At 36.2% G+C, this 12,415-nt stretch overlaps 1 long non-coding RNA gene across 1 annotated transcript; it reads right to left on the bottom strand.

Moving 5' to 3' along the window:
- On the bottom strand, nt 1-1,003 carry LOC113470260. Its single transcript, XR_003393378.1, has 2 exons — nt 805-1,003; nt 1-724 (listed from the first exon to the last, which is right to left on the bottom strand). It is a non-coding gene; the product is annotated as an uncharacterized LOC113470260 (long non-coding RNA).
- Nucleotides 1,004-12,415: the final 11,412 nt, after the last annotated feature.

The following is a 12,415-nucleotide window of genomic DNA, read 5'->3' as shown; positions in this document are numbered from 1 at the left end:
GAGGAAATAACGAAAGAAATGCATTTCTTTTGTAAATTGTTATTAGAAGAAGTGTTCTAACGAAAAGAATAGAGGTTGAACTAAAACAAAAAAGTTGTACTTTTTATACTTTAATATTATAATCATAGTATGAAAAGGAAATGAAACGAAGAGGATTTTCTTGGTACTCGGAAACATCTTTTTCATTTACTATAACTATTACTCCTAGTTAGGTATCTACTGCTAACATTTGTCATTCCACCACGATTCCTTGCAGGCAAGTCAGTACAATATGAATGTTGTGTCTAGGACATCAACGTCACGAAACCAAAACATTTATCACGAAAAACGAACACGGACAAAATACGACAAAACGACGTGGTGGAATGACGAATATTAACTAACTAACAATTGTAACAATGCAAATGACCATCACCTAACAAGTTTCAAAATGTTAGCCATCAAATTAATTGAAGTAGAACTTCTTCTAATTTATGAATTTGGGTTTTCATTATTTATGGTTTACATTCAGTCTTTTTTTCCCTTATGAATCAACCTCCTAGATACGAATATCTTTCTAATGGTATAACTTATTTCAAGGGATTAAACCCTAACAACCCGTTAATATTAGTTTTGACACAAAATCATTCGTTCTAATAAATAACTTTAGAACATCTTCAGATATCTACCTCGGAGAAAATAGAGAAATTTACACACTTAAAAACTGATATCAATAAAGAGCACTCTTTAGAACATCTTCAGATATCTACCTCGGAGAAAATAGAGAAATTTACACACTTAAAAACTGATATCAATAAAGAGCACTTTTTTTTACAAGAAAATTGCTTAATCGTGTGAAAATATAGACTTCCCACTCTTCCATCATAATGTAGCAAGACAAGACTAGCTTGTACAGTGTGCATTGAAGAATGGTTTCAGTTTGTCTTTTCTTCAAGTGAAAAGTAGTCTTCTGAACTTCAAGTTTTTTAAACAAAATCTTTGGAATATTAACCAATATTTTTCCGTTAGGGTCCTTTTTTTTTTTTTTTTTTTTTTTTTTTTTATATTGTTTCACTGGTGAAATTGTGAAAGTTTTGTACCCTCGATTCCAAATGGGCGAGAACTCATGCTCTCAAGTATGCTTTTCTTTAGTGATGTTTTATTTTTAATGTAATACTTAAAGGTGAATTATCTTGTTTATCCTGCTGAGATAGGACTGAAATGCCAATTTAAAAATTCAGTCTAACAAAGGTCATATTTGACATTTTAAGGATTGTCTTTTTTTGCATCACATGTACCACACTACTATATCATGTCCAACCAAAAAATTATACTATTCAAAAAAATTTGCTTTCCGAAAAAAAGATTTCACTTTCTACAAAAACTTTCAGTTATACAAAACTGTTTTCCCAACTTCCTATCAAACGCGGGCCAAAGTGTCACCAGAGAACTGAAGAGACTACCAGCAAAGATAGAAAAAATATACTGCATTGCAGTAAAATATGTAATAATTATCTATCGAACGGGTATACGTCCATCGTATGAACGTGTGGAAGTACTGATACATAACTGTATGGGAAACAGTTAACATAATATAGAACACGACAAAATGGGATGGCCCCCATTGAGGGGTAGCCAATACAGGACCCTACGGACCAAAATATGAAGAAAATATTAATAAAATAGAAAATTCAGTGGCCCAGAAAGATATCCACTTTTTTCTATCGTTCAATTCCCATGTCACTTTTAAAAAATAATGTTGTATCCTACGTGATGTATTAAAACCACTTTTAACAATAGTAAAATCATACATAAATCTATTTAACTATGAGCCAAAGCCCCCCCCAATAAAAAAAACCCACCTTTTAGAAATCACTAACTTGTGGGTACAAAGGGAACTTTCCAACGTGTTATCTCAAATGCAACAGCTTCTAATTAGGCTGTCAGTCGAACAAATTTCTAAGCCGATAAGTCTCGTATGTTGGCTATCCCTGACAATCAACAAGTAGCCTTGCCCAACATTTTTGGAAGCTTTACGAGTACAGTTGGAAATTATAGGTTTTATTAAACCTAGGTGCTCGTTTATTATTATTTTTTTCATAACCTATATGAGTTAACACTACTTTTCGACTGAATTCAAAGAATCTTTTCATGTATTATTCATTTCCTATGTAGGTTCTGGTAAACACTTCAGAAGCCTGTTCTTTCAGTCACTCTGCAAGTCTTTACCCTGGAAAATGAACTCATTTTAACCTGTATTGAATGAAATGAACAGGAGCTATTTTGAAATTGCAGAATTCAAAGCCAAAACTGCAGGAAAATGCTCCCAGTTTTCAACGAAATATCACTCGTTTTTAATCGTCTTATAGCCGGTTGAAAATAACTGTCTTGGGCAAAAATCCCGCCTTTCGACAGGTTTGTACTAGGCCCATTCGTAATTCGTAGAAGCTTAACCCATCCATTCCCCCTACACCTAAGCCTCGGATTGAGCTTTTTGTGTACGGCGTGAAGTACTAGGCCCATTGTTCTTGAATGATTCGCAGAAACTACTGAATACCTCAGGGGCGTGTTCGTGGAAGCTGGGGAAGAATAGCTTTCCGTCCCCTCTAAAGGGGATTTACCCGCTCAACCTCCGGACTCATTAATTAGGTACCGAAAATAAAAATGTGGGTATACCCCGTTAATTTGTTTTAAAAAAGTAATAATTCAACCTGGATTCTAAGATCAGCAGATCGAAATACGAGTACTGTCTAAGGGTTTATACCTTCTCCTTTGCCTCTGGTATCTACCCCTTCAAATTAACATTGGTGTTAAAAAGGCTGGAAAATGGCTCATATCCCATTTCCTATGTAGGTTCTGGTAAACACTTCAGAAGCCTGTTCTTTCAGTCACTCTGCAAGTCTTTACCCTGGAAAATGAACTCATTTCAACCTGTATTGAATGAAATGAACAGGAGCGATTTTGAAATTGCAGAATTCAAAGCCAAAACTGCATGAAAATGCTCCCAGTTTTGAACGAAATATCACTCGTTTTTAATCGTCTTATAGCCGGTTGAAAATAACTGTCTTGGGCAAAAATCCCGCCTTTCGACAGTTTTGTACTAGGCCCATTCGTAATTCGTATAAGCTTAACCCATCCTTTAGGGCTGTTTCCCCCTACACCTAAGCCTCGGATTGAGCTTTTTGTGTACGGCGTAAAGTACTAGGCCCATTGTTCCTGAATGATTCGCAGAAACTACTGAATGATTCGCAGAAACTACTGAATGATTCGCAGAAACTACTGAATGATTCGCAGAAACTACTGAATGATTCGCAGAAAAGCGCCCTTTAAACGGCGCGGCGCTCTTTGGTACACATTACACATTCCATATTTACATAAAGGCTTAAAACAATTTAATTAACTTATCACATTGTCATGTATGATAATTCAATTATGCGACCTGCAGTGCATACAATGTAATTCAGAATCAATTACGAGTCGAGTGTACTTGTCTCTATTCTACTTCAGAAATAGACTACAGGGTAAAGAGACTTTCTAGTCTCATTCGAGCAGGATAAACAAGGTATATTCTATTTATTCAGCATAATGCCTCTAAAGTATGCTCTTCTGCAGTGCATACAATGTAATTCAGAATCAATTACGAGTCGAGTGTACTTGTCTCTATTCTACTTCAGAAATAGACTACAGGGTAAAGACACTTTCTAGTCTCATTCGAGCAGGATAAACAAGGTATATTCTATGTATTCAGCATAATGCCTCTAAAGTATGTATGCTCTTTTCTAGAGCTCTAGAAAATTGAATGCCCATTTTACAATCTGAATGTCAAGTCCAGTCAACCACAAGGTTTAACGAAGGGTATATTTCGATCCGCAGATTGTTATTACATTTACCTCTCCATCGATATTCAAAATTCCGTAGTTAAGTGACTGTAAAACTTTCAAATTAGTCACAAGTTGAACCCAGTAAGCCAGAAGTAAGTTATGACTCATTCTTCTTTCAAGCACACCTTAATGTACTTGACTAAAATCGGCTAAATACAAAAGTTTCCCTTTAACAAGACTTATCTGTTCAATCTAAACTCCTGGATTTACTAAAAGAGTCGGTCACAAGTTCAAATAAGTCTGTTTGACAGTTCGATAAAATTGTGAGTTCGGAAACAAAGCAGCCTATCGACCATTTCCCAAATTTTGCAGAAGAAATGGAGAGACAGAAAAGGCGGGTTTGAAACTGTCGCATTATCTCCTAAACTGTATACAGAACCATGTCATTTATGGCGTTCTCTCAAGTTACACTCTCTTTCCTTTCCAAAATCTTTTCAGTAGTAGAAAATCCCACTTGGAATTAAATAGAAGCAATAAAAATCAATCTCATTCTAAATATGACAAAAAAAGTCAATAGGCAATTTCCTTTCTAAAGCGTCAATATGCACCAACGACAAGCAAGATTCCATGCTGCCAACAAGAAGTACGGACGGACATGCGGACAAGCTTGCTTTTAATTAGGTGCTGCGGAATAGTTACATGCTTTTAATTAGTAGGAAATTATACATAACGATGTCGTCTAGAGGTTTTAACACCTTGAGTGTCACACAGTTCAAGAGGAGATCGTGTGAAATTTGTTATTACGTTTATGGTATCGGGGGAAATTCAAGTTCTAGTCGTAATCTTGTTTAGACTGTTCCAGTCGTAATCTTTACTCCCGGTAAAGGGACTTTTCAGTCTCATTCTGGCGGAATAAACAAGGCATATTATATTCTATTTATATAGTCGATATCTGTAGGATTCGTAGTAGCTTAACCCATCCTTTAGGGCTGTTTGCCCCTACACCTAAGCCTCGGTGTGGGCTTCTTGTGTATGAAATCTGCAGGACTGGCAGTCCGACTACTTCGAGCTAGGACAGTAAAACGAATGGAACAAATACAGTAAAGGGGCCATTTCTAGCAAATTATTCCGTACAATCGGACGTCACAAGTGTTAATGCCCCCAGAGAATCTGCACGTTCAACCCAGAGGGTCACAGTGACATTCAAGTTGGCCAAGATGGACTCTCTGCCATCGTTTGGCCAACAAAGTAAACAAGACCAAGTTAGCCTGGCATTTTGTTCAAACAAAACGGTAGACAAAGCCTCTTTCATTAGAACGGAAAATAAAAAATGAATTTTCGACCTTTTACAGTTATTTTTTCGGAGTTTTGACCTCGGATTTGGATTTTTCCAAACTTTTTACATAGGAATCGACCATTTAGGTATTTATAATTTTTACCCATTTGCAACTGCTCCATTGCAAAATTTCTAATAATAAAGGTGTTGTGTTTTTCGCAACTTTTTACATAGGAATCGACCATTTAGGTATTTATAATTTTTACCCATTTGCAACTGCTCCATTGCAAAATTTCTAATTTCTAACATTTTTCTTTGTTACAACACGTGATACAATATTTATCCAAGGACAAAATTTTCGAGTTTTTAAGGCCTGAGGGAAAAGAAACGAGAAAAAGTGGAGGGAAATCCAATTCGTCTACCGGATATTAAATGAAAACGGGAGAAAAATATTTTCATGGAGAATTGAAGATATAAATTAAAAGAAAACGCACCTACTGACTTTTTCAGATCAAAAATGTTTGCCTTACTGGTAATTGTGTTGACTTTTCGAAACTTTACTCATTTATTTTGACTTTAGAAGGCAGTGCACTTTTATGTTGCTAAGGCTAATAAATTAAAAGAAAACGCACCTACTGACTTTTTCAGATCAAAAATGTTTGCCTTACTGGTAATTGTGTTGACTTTTCGAAACTTTACTGATTTATTTTGACTTTAGAAGGCAGTGCACTTTTATGTTGCTAAGGCTACTAAGTGAAGTCATATCCTCACAAGGCTGAGAGCATCCCGAAATAACTATTACGTGATACCATCCGTGCAGATAGATACCAACCAAGTACAGAGTTGCTCAACTTCAGTGATCAGTTGAAAACGGGACCTTTCAAAGAGCAAAAAAGCACTGGTGGCTTCAGAAAATGTTCTTTCCTCCTGTTCCTTAATGAAAGAATTTCTGCTAAATGAAAAGCATCTCTTTTGCTATCTGCTGACTAGCCTAAGCGAACAGCGAAAAATATTTTCGTGCAGATAGATACCAACCAAGTACAGAGTTGCTCAACTTCAGTGATCAGTTGAAAACGGGACCTTTCAAAGAGCAAAAAAGCACTGGCTTCAGAAAATGTTCTTTCCTCCTGTTCCTTAATGAAAGAATTTCTGCTAAATGGAAAAGCATCTCTTTTGCTATCTGCTGACTAGCCTAAGCGAACAGCGAAAAATATTTTGTAAGATTATGTATATTATCATAAATACCAAGTGTTTGCTTTGTTACTTTTGCTAACGTATAAAAGTTACAGAAGAGATTGAATACCTGGAGATCCTAACCACAAAAATATTAACGGAATTGATAAAGATGAAGGGGAAGGTAGGGAATATAGTCTTACGAGATTGCCAGGGCACGAGTCAAAATACTTTTCAAATCAAACTGCAGAATTAGCACATTATGTAAGTACATTCCATATTTGTTTTTGAAAAATACAGCTTCTCAGTGAAAGCAAAGTATTCATGACTATTAGGAGGAGGAGGAGGAGGAGGAGGAGAATGAAGAGGAGGAGAGAGAAAAAGGGGAAGATTAATAAAGGAAACACATACAAGAAACGGAGGGAGGGAGACAGGAGAGAGGGGGAGGGAGGGAGACGAAAAATTGCCTGGCTGTGAAGAGGTTGCTAAAGATTCTCTCTCCCTCACTTTCTCCTTCTCTCCCTGTTTCAAAAAAATTGAAAGAATTTTCGTAATAATGCTCAAAGGAAGATGGCAAGATATATGGAGAGAACGTGAGAGTTGCGTCTTTTCAGGAGGTTTTTTCCTCTTTTTTTCCATTAAATTAGTCTTAGTCTTGGTCTTGGTCTTGGTCTTAAAGAGTTTAAAGAGAGACAACTCAGACAAATCCCAAGTCTGTCTGGGTCAGGAGCCTAGTAGTTCATTGAACTGAACTGGCCCATAAAAAGGGCCCCTGATGGTCCAATGGGGCCCAATATTTAATCAGGACATTTTTTTTATATATATATGTTGAATATGTCTATCAAAATTGTTCGACTGTTCTTGTTTTGGTGAAACAAAGAGACCAAAAAAATGGTCTCTGTCAAAAATTGAAATCCACCCCAGCTGAGATTCGAACAGAAAGAACTATGCAAAAAATGGTCTCTGTCAAAAATTGAAATCAAACCCAGCTGAGATTCGAACAGAAAGAACTATAAACATAATAGTTTAAGCATCGGATACGTCGCTAAGAAATACTAATAAGATACTAGATACATAGGGTATGAAGTGTGAATTTTCAAATGAAATTACTGTCACCCCAGGGAGTATATCAAGGATAGGAAAATTTCAGTCTCATTTAAACGTCACCAATCAAAGACTTTCTTGGATTTAGATTTTAGACGTTTGCATCTTGCACTTTTTTATATTTTTATTAAGACAAATACATTCGGGAAAACAGACAACTTTTGTTTCAATGCAATTTTATTAAGATCTCGTGTACCTACATGTATAATGGAATTTTGAAAAGGATGTTAGGATGGGTTCGTCTACAAAGTTTACATGATTGGAACTGAAAACTTTATTATTCACTTCATCCTAAATTGACATAATGCCTATTACCCAAACAAGGATAATACGATTTTTATTTTATGAGCTGTGGTAGCAGAAATTTCCGAACGTACTGTATTTGCTCTACTGCCCAAACAAGGGATACTACGATATTCAATGAGAGTTGTGGTAGCAGAAATTTTCGAACGTACTGTACTTGCTGTGATACCCATGTTACGTCGTATTGCAAATCTAGGCGGTGTGTAGGACTGTAGGTTGACTGTGTGGTGAGTTTGATAGTACTTCTGGTACTCTCATTTTACGCTGTACGTGTACCACCTTCTGATTTGATATCAAATACAGGGACCTATGATAAGTCGATATTTGAGAGGCTTTATTGAAGGGTGATACGCGTCACCCGCGGTCAAACTAACCACGTGCAACGTTGCTCAACATCGAGGAACTGTTACATTCAACATCACAAACCCACTGGCTTCATTTTCATCACACTTAAAACGTCCCATTATGAAAACCAATTAGCACCTTAGATCTTTTTTTAAGACGTCTAGCAACAAGGAGAATACAAAGTGTGAATTATCATAGCCAAAGGTCAAAAAGTTTCCCGAGATCTTAAAACGAGACTTTGAACTTCTCATCTGAAATTAAGATGAGAAAAATAATTGTCTGACAAGAGATGGCGGGATCAAAGACTCGAGCGTCAACACTCGCCGGAAAGACAATAATTAGCTCATCTGATGGAAATGTCAAGGAAAAACTTTTGGACTTAATCTTCAGGAGATGGGAAAGTTGGTTAAAAGAGCAATTTGAAGTTTTGACCTCTCTTGTCTCATGTTATTTAGCTACCTACTCTTCGGTCATGCTTTTCCTTTATATCTTAATTAATTAATTAACACGCGTATCAACCTCAGTGGTGTAATAAATGGCCTGGCGGGCTTTACATCTGGAGTTAGGTGGTTCGAGTCCAATTCAAGTATTGAATTTTAGTCTCGTGTGAATCCCTAGTGAATCAGCCGAAGAACGGCATTTGTGACAAGTGACCTCATTCCAATTATCAGTATGTCACTAATTAAAGCTATAAACTTACTCCAAACCAATTCAATCAAAACACGAGCAGGTTTGAGAAAAAAGGGCCACCTTTACAATGGAAAAACAGAAAATGGCTTTGAGTACCATCTTACTAACTTTCAAGCCAAAAGGGACTGAACTGAACTCAGCTAGATGAATTAAATTATTGACTTCGAAAATTAACTTTCCACATCACCCTACTTCTTTAATTTCCGATGACAGTTTTGAACATGGCAATATATTTTTTTCTCTTTGAGAAAACGAAGAAAAAAATTGAACTTTCTCCGTACTTCGTTTCTCTGGTCATATTATTATCAATTTCATTATTTTTTAAAAAGTAAAACCAACTCATCTTTTTTCCAATCAAGTTTGGATTAGAGCTTTGAGTTTATTTTATTTTTCATTATTATTATTTATTTTACGTCATCAGGATAGTAAATCTATACGAGATTATTATGCAATTTCAAGAGAATTTAGGAAAGTTGATACAGTCAGTTCCTTGACCCTTTCATACCCAAGTAAAGTAAGTGGTAGTCATAAAATGCAACACACATAATTATTCTATCCTATCTCCATTTCCCTAGACTTGTAAATAAAGTCATTTTAAGGGTCCATTTCCCCCATTTTTGTACTCTTTTGGGTCCAGTCCATTGTTTTGTAATTTCATGGGTCCCATTTTTTCATAATTCTATAGGTCTCATTTTTGTGAAAGTTATTTCCGAGGGGACTTTAGACTGGTATTTTCCCTTTTTACAGTCTCCCTGTCAGACTAAGCTGGACTACTCCCAGACTAAGCTCCCCAGCTAGACATCAATATTTCCTCCTTGACGAATACGTGGGAAAACGAAGAAACATGAATGAAAAACATGAAGAAAAAACTGAGAGATGAACTCAAACCCAGGGAGCAAACTCAATCAAGATCTCATGTGTACATGGAAAAAAAAACTGTCGGGGAAAATAGGAAATCTAATGTAATTTAAAAAGCTGAAGGCTCCTTCACATATGTCTCGTAAATGTCACATCATGTCTAACTATATCAACACCACGAATGACGTCATCATGAACCCACGCAATCAAATTTACGGGAAAGTTTTCCATGTGCCCCTGTCCCCCCTCAGGGGCTTTCTCCATGCATTGGTCTCGATTCCATCATGGTAATAGGGCTATAAAAAGGTATCCCACTTTGATTGTCAGGAGAGGATTATGCTATTGAATTGCTAAGCAGGAGCTTTGAGTATATCCTAGGATTTGCAGAGCCTCTTAGACCCCTGAGGGAGATGCAATAAACTCTTGAGTGGAAGATAACCACTAGGCGGGGTCAATACCTCAGATTACCTCAGGTATTCTCCACCACTTTAAACTTAAAGGGTTTGAGTTCTCAAATGGATTAGTGGTAGAGTGGCTACGAACAACACTAAGACTACTTATCTAGAAAAAGAACTGAAACTTTGAATTTTTTTCTTACATCGAAAAGATAAAATTTGACCAGCTAGAAGGGCAATTTGGAGATACGAAACTGAAGAGCATACATAAACAACTGATACACCGAGAAAACTATAACTAAAACAGGCAAAAAAAAGAAGGCAGAGAGAGGCAGAACAGGCAAAAAGAGGAAGCAGAGAGGAAAAACGCCGGTGAAAGAGACATTTAAGAGAGCAACATGAGACACATAAAGAGATGACACCACGCTTCTCTTATTTGCAAGAGACACAATTCCCTCCCGTCAATCCATAAGGAGATAGAATTAGAGGTTGGGGTTTAAGGGACTTGTCAGTCTGACACTGGGAGTGAAATGCCAGCCTCATTCTTGGCAGAATTAAACAAGGCGTATTTTGGGAAGTTGGTAAACGAGATAATAGCTTACTGTAGAGCTTAATATTATGTATCATCAAAGATGGCTATTATATGAGAGGTTATTTGGAAATTTTAGTCCACCATTTCCCAAAATATAAACCCATTTCCAAGAGCTAACAAAAAAGGATCACTATGACAAGATATCTCTGAAAAAGATAACAAAAAACAAGAAAACCATATTTTTTGGAGACGAAAATCTACCGTCAATCCATAAGGAGATAGAATTAGAGGTTGGGGTTTAAGGGACTTGTCAGTCTGACACAGGGAGTGAAATGCCAGCCTCATTCTTGACAGAATTAAACAAGGCGTATTTTGGGAAGTTGGTAAACGAGATAATAACTTACTGTAGAGCTTAATATTATCATCAAAGATGGCTATTATATGTATCTATATGAGAGGTTATTTGGAAATTTTAGTCCACTATTTCCCAAAATATAAACCCACTTCCAAGAGCTAACAAAAAAGGATCACTATGGCAAGATATCTCTGAAAAAGATAACAAAAAACAAGAAAACCATATTTTTTGGAGACGAAAATCTACTAAACCCGTAGAAAAGTACGCGAATACCTACGTTGAATCATTAATTTTCCAAAGCTTTTTCGAAATTTTAAGCTGAAAGCTCTAGAAAAAAACTCCATTATATCAACAGACTTCCATTTTGGAATCCAAATTTATTCTGATAAGGTGCTTAAATTTTCGTGGGAGATATTTTGAGTAATAAGTTTCGTTTTTTTATGAACAACAAAGTCATTATATCAACAGACTTCCATTTTGGAATCCAAATTTATTCTGATAAGGTGCTTAAATTTTCGTGGGAGATATTTTGAGTAATAAGTTCCGTTTTTTATGAACAACAAAGTCTGCGGACTTGGTTACTAACGCCATTTTTCAGCATCAATCTTTGTTATTGTAACTCTATATACAGGCAAAGGTCATTTGTGTGAAAGGAGAAAAAAATCGGCGTTCCCATAACGTAAATCTTTATTAAATTCACAGTTTTTCTCACTAGGTTTATCTTTCCCTGTCATAAATTTTGAAAATGCTTCCCAAATAAATGATCCCACCAACACCTCCAATTTCCTTTTCCTATATTAATATTAAAGTAATGAAACACCGTCACTTTTTCTCTCTCTGGTAATTATGTTAATGCAACATATTTCAGCAATGAATATACGACCCCGTTGTTTTAATAGCAAAAGTGAAGGCAACCAATAAATAACATTTGCTGTTGGGGTAAAAAGTTTGAACTATAACTGGGGGAAATGCCAGGAAAGGGAAGAGAGGGAAATGTGTTATATAGCTTTCATCCCGCTCCGCATCCCGTTTCTTCCCGGGGAATATAAAACCCTACATTTCTGGCGCAGCGCGCGGCGGGGGCGGGGTTTTCAAGTCATAAAACAGAGAAACTTTTGGCTGCTAGAAGCGTATATTGAAATAAATGAACTGTCATATCTTGGCAGTATTATTGCCATCCTTAGCAAGACGGTTGTTCATAATGAGAACTGTTTATCGACATTTTTTAGCAATGAATATACGACCCCGTTGTTTTAATAGCAAAAGTGAAGGCAACCAATAAATAACATTTGCTGTTGGGGTAAAAAGTTTGTTTTTGCATAAAATGAACTAGAAAAACTCAGGGTACCTAGTTATTTTTCCATTAACACATTCACGTACTGTTTTATGAGCTTTATGAGCACAGAGTGCTGTGCCAGTATAATAAAGTTCGTAAACTTTGCACAAAGTGTTGTAATTTTAATTATTTGCATGATGTTCGTCGTTCTAGAAATAATTACAATCGGAAAATAGGAAGATGCAAAGAGCATGCCATTCTTGGTGAAAAATGGTTTATGAGCACAGAGTGCTGTGCCAGTATAATAA

This window comes from Diaphorina citri, unplaced genomic scaffold, assembly GCF_000475195.1.
Source record: "Diaphorina citri unplaced genomic scaffold, Diaci psyllid genome assembly version 1.1 scaffold1469, whole genome shotgun sequence".
NCBI classification, from domain to species: domain Eukaryota; kingdom Metazoa; phylum Arthropoda; class Insecta; order Hemiptera; family Psyllidae; genus Diaphorina; species Diaphorina citri.
The sequence above is the reverse complement of the archived record's forward strand: the minus strand, read 5'-3'. Positions and strand labels throughout refer to the sequence as shown.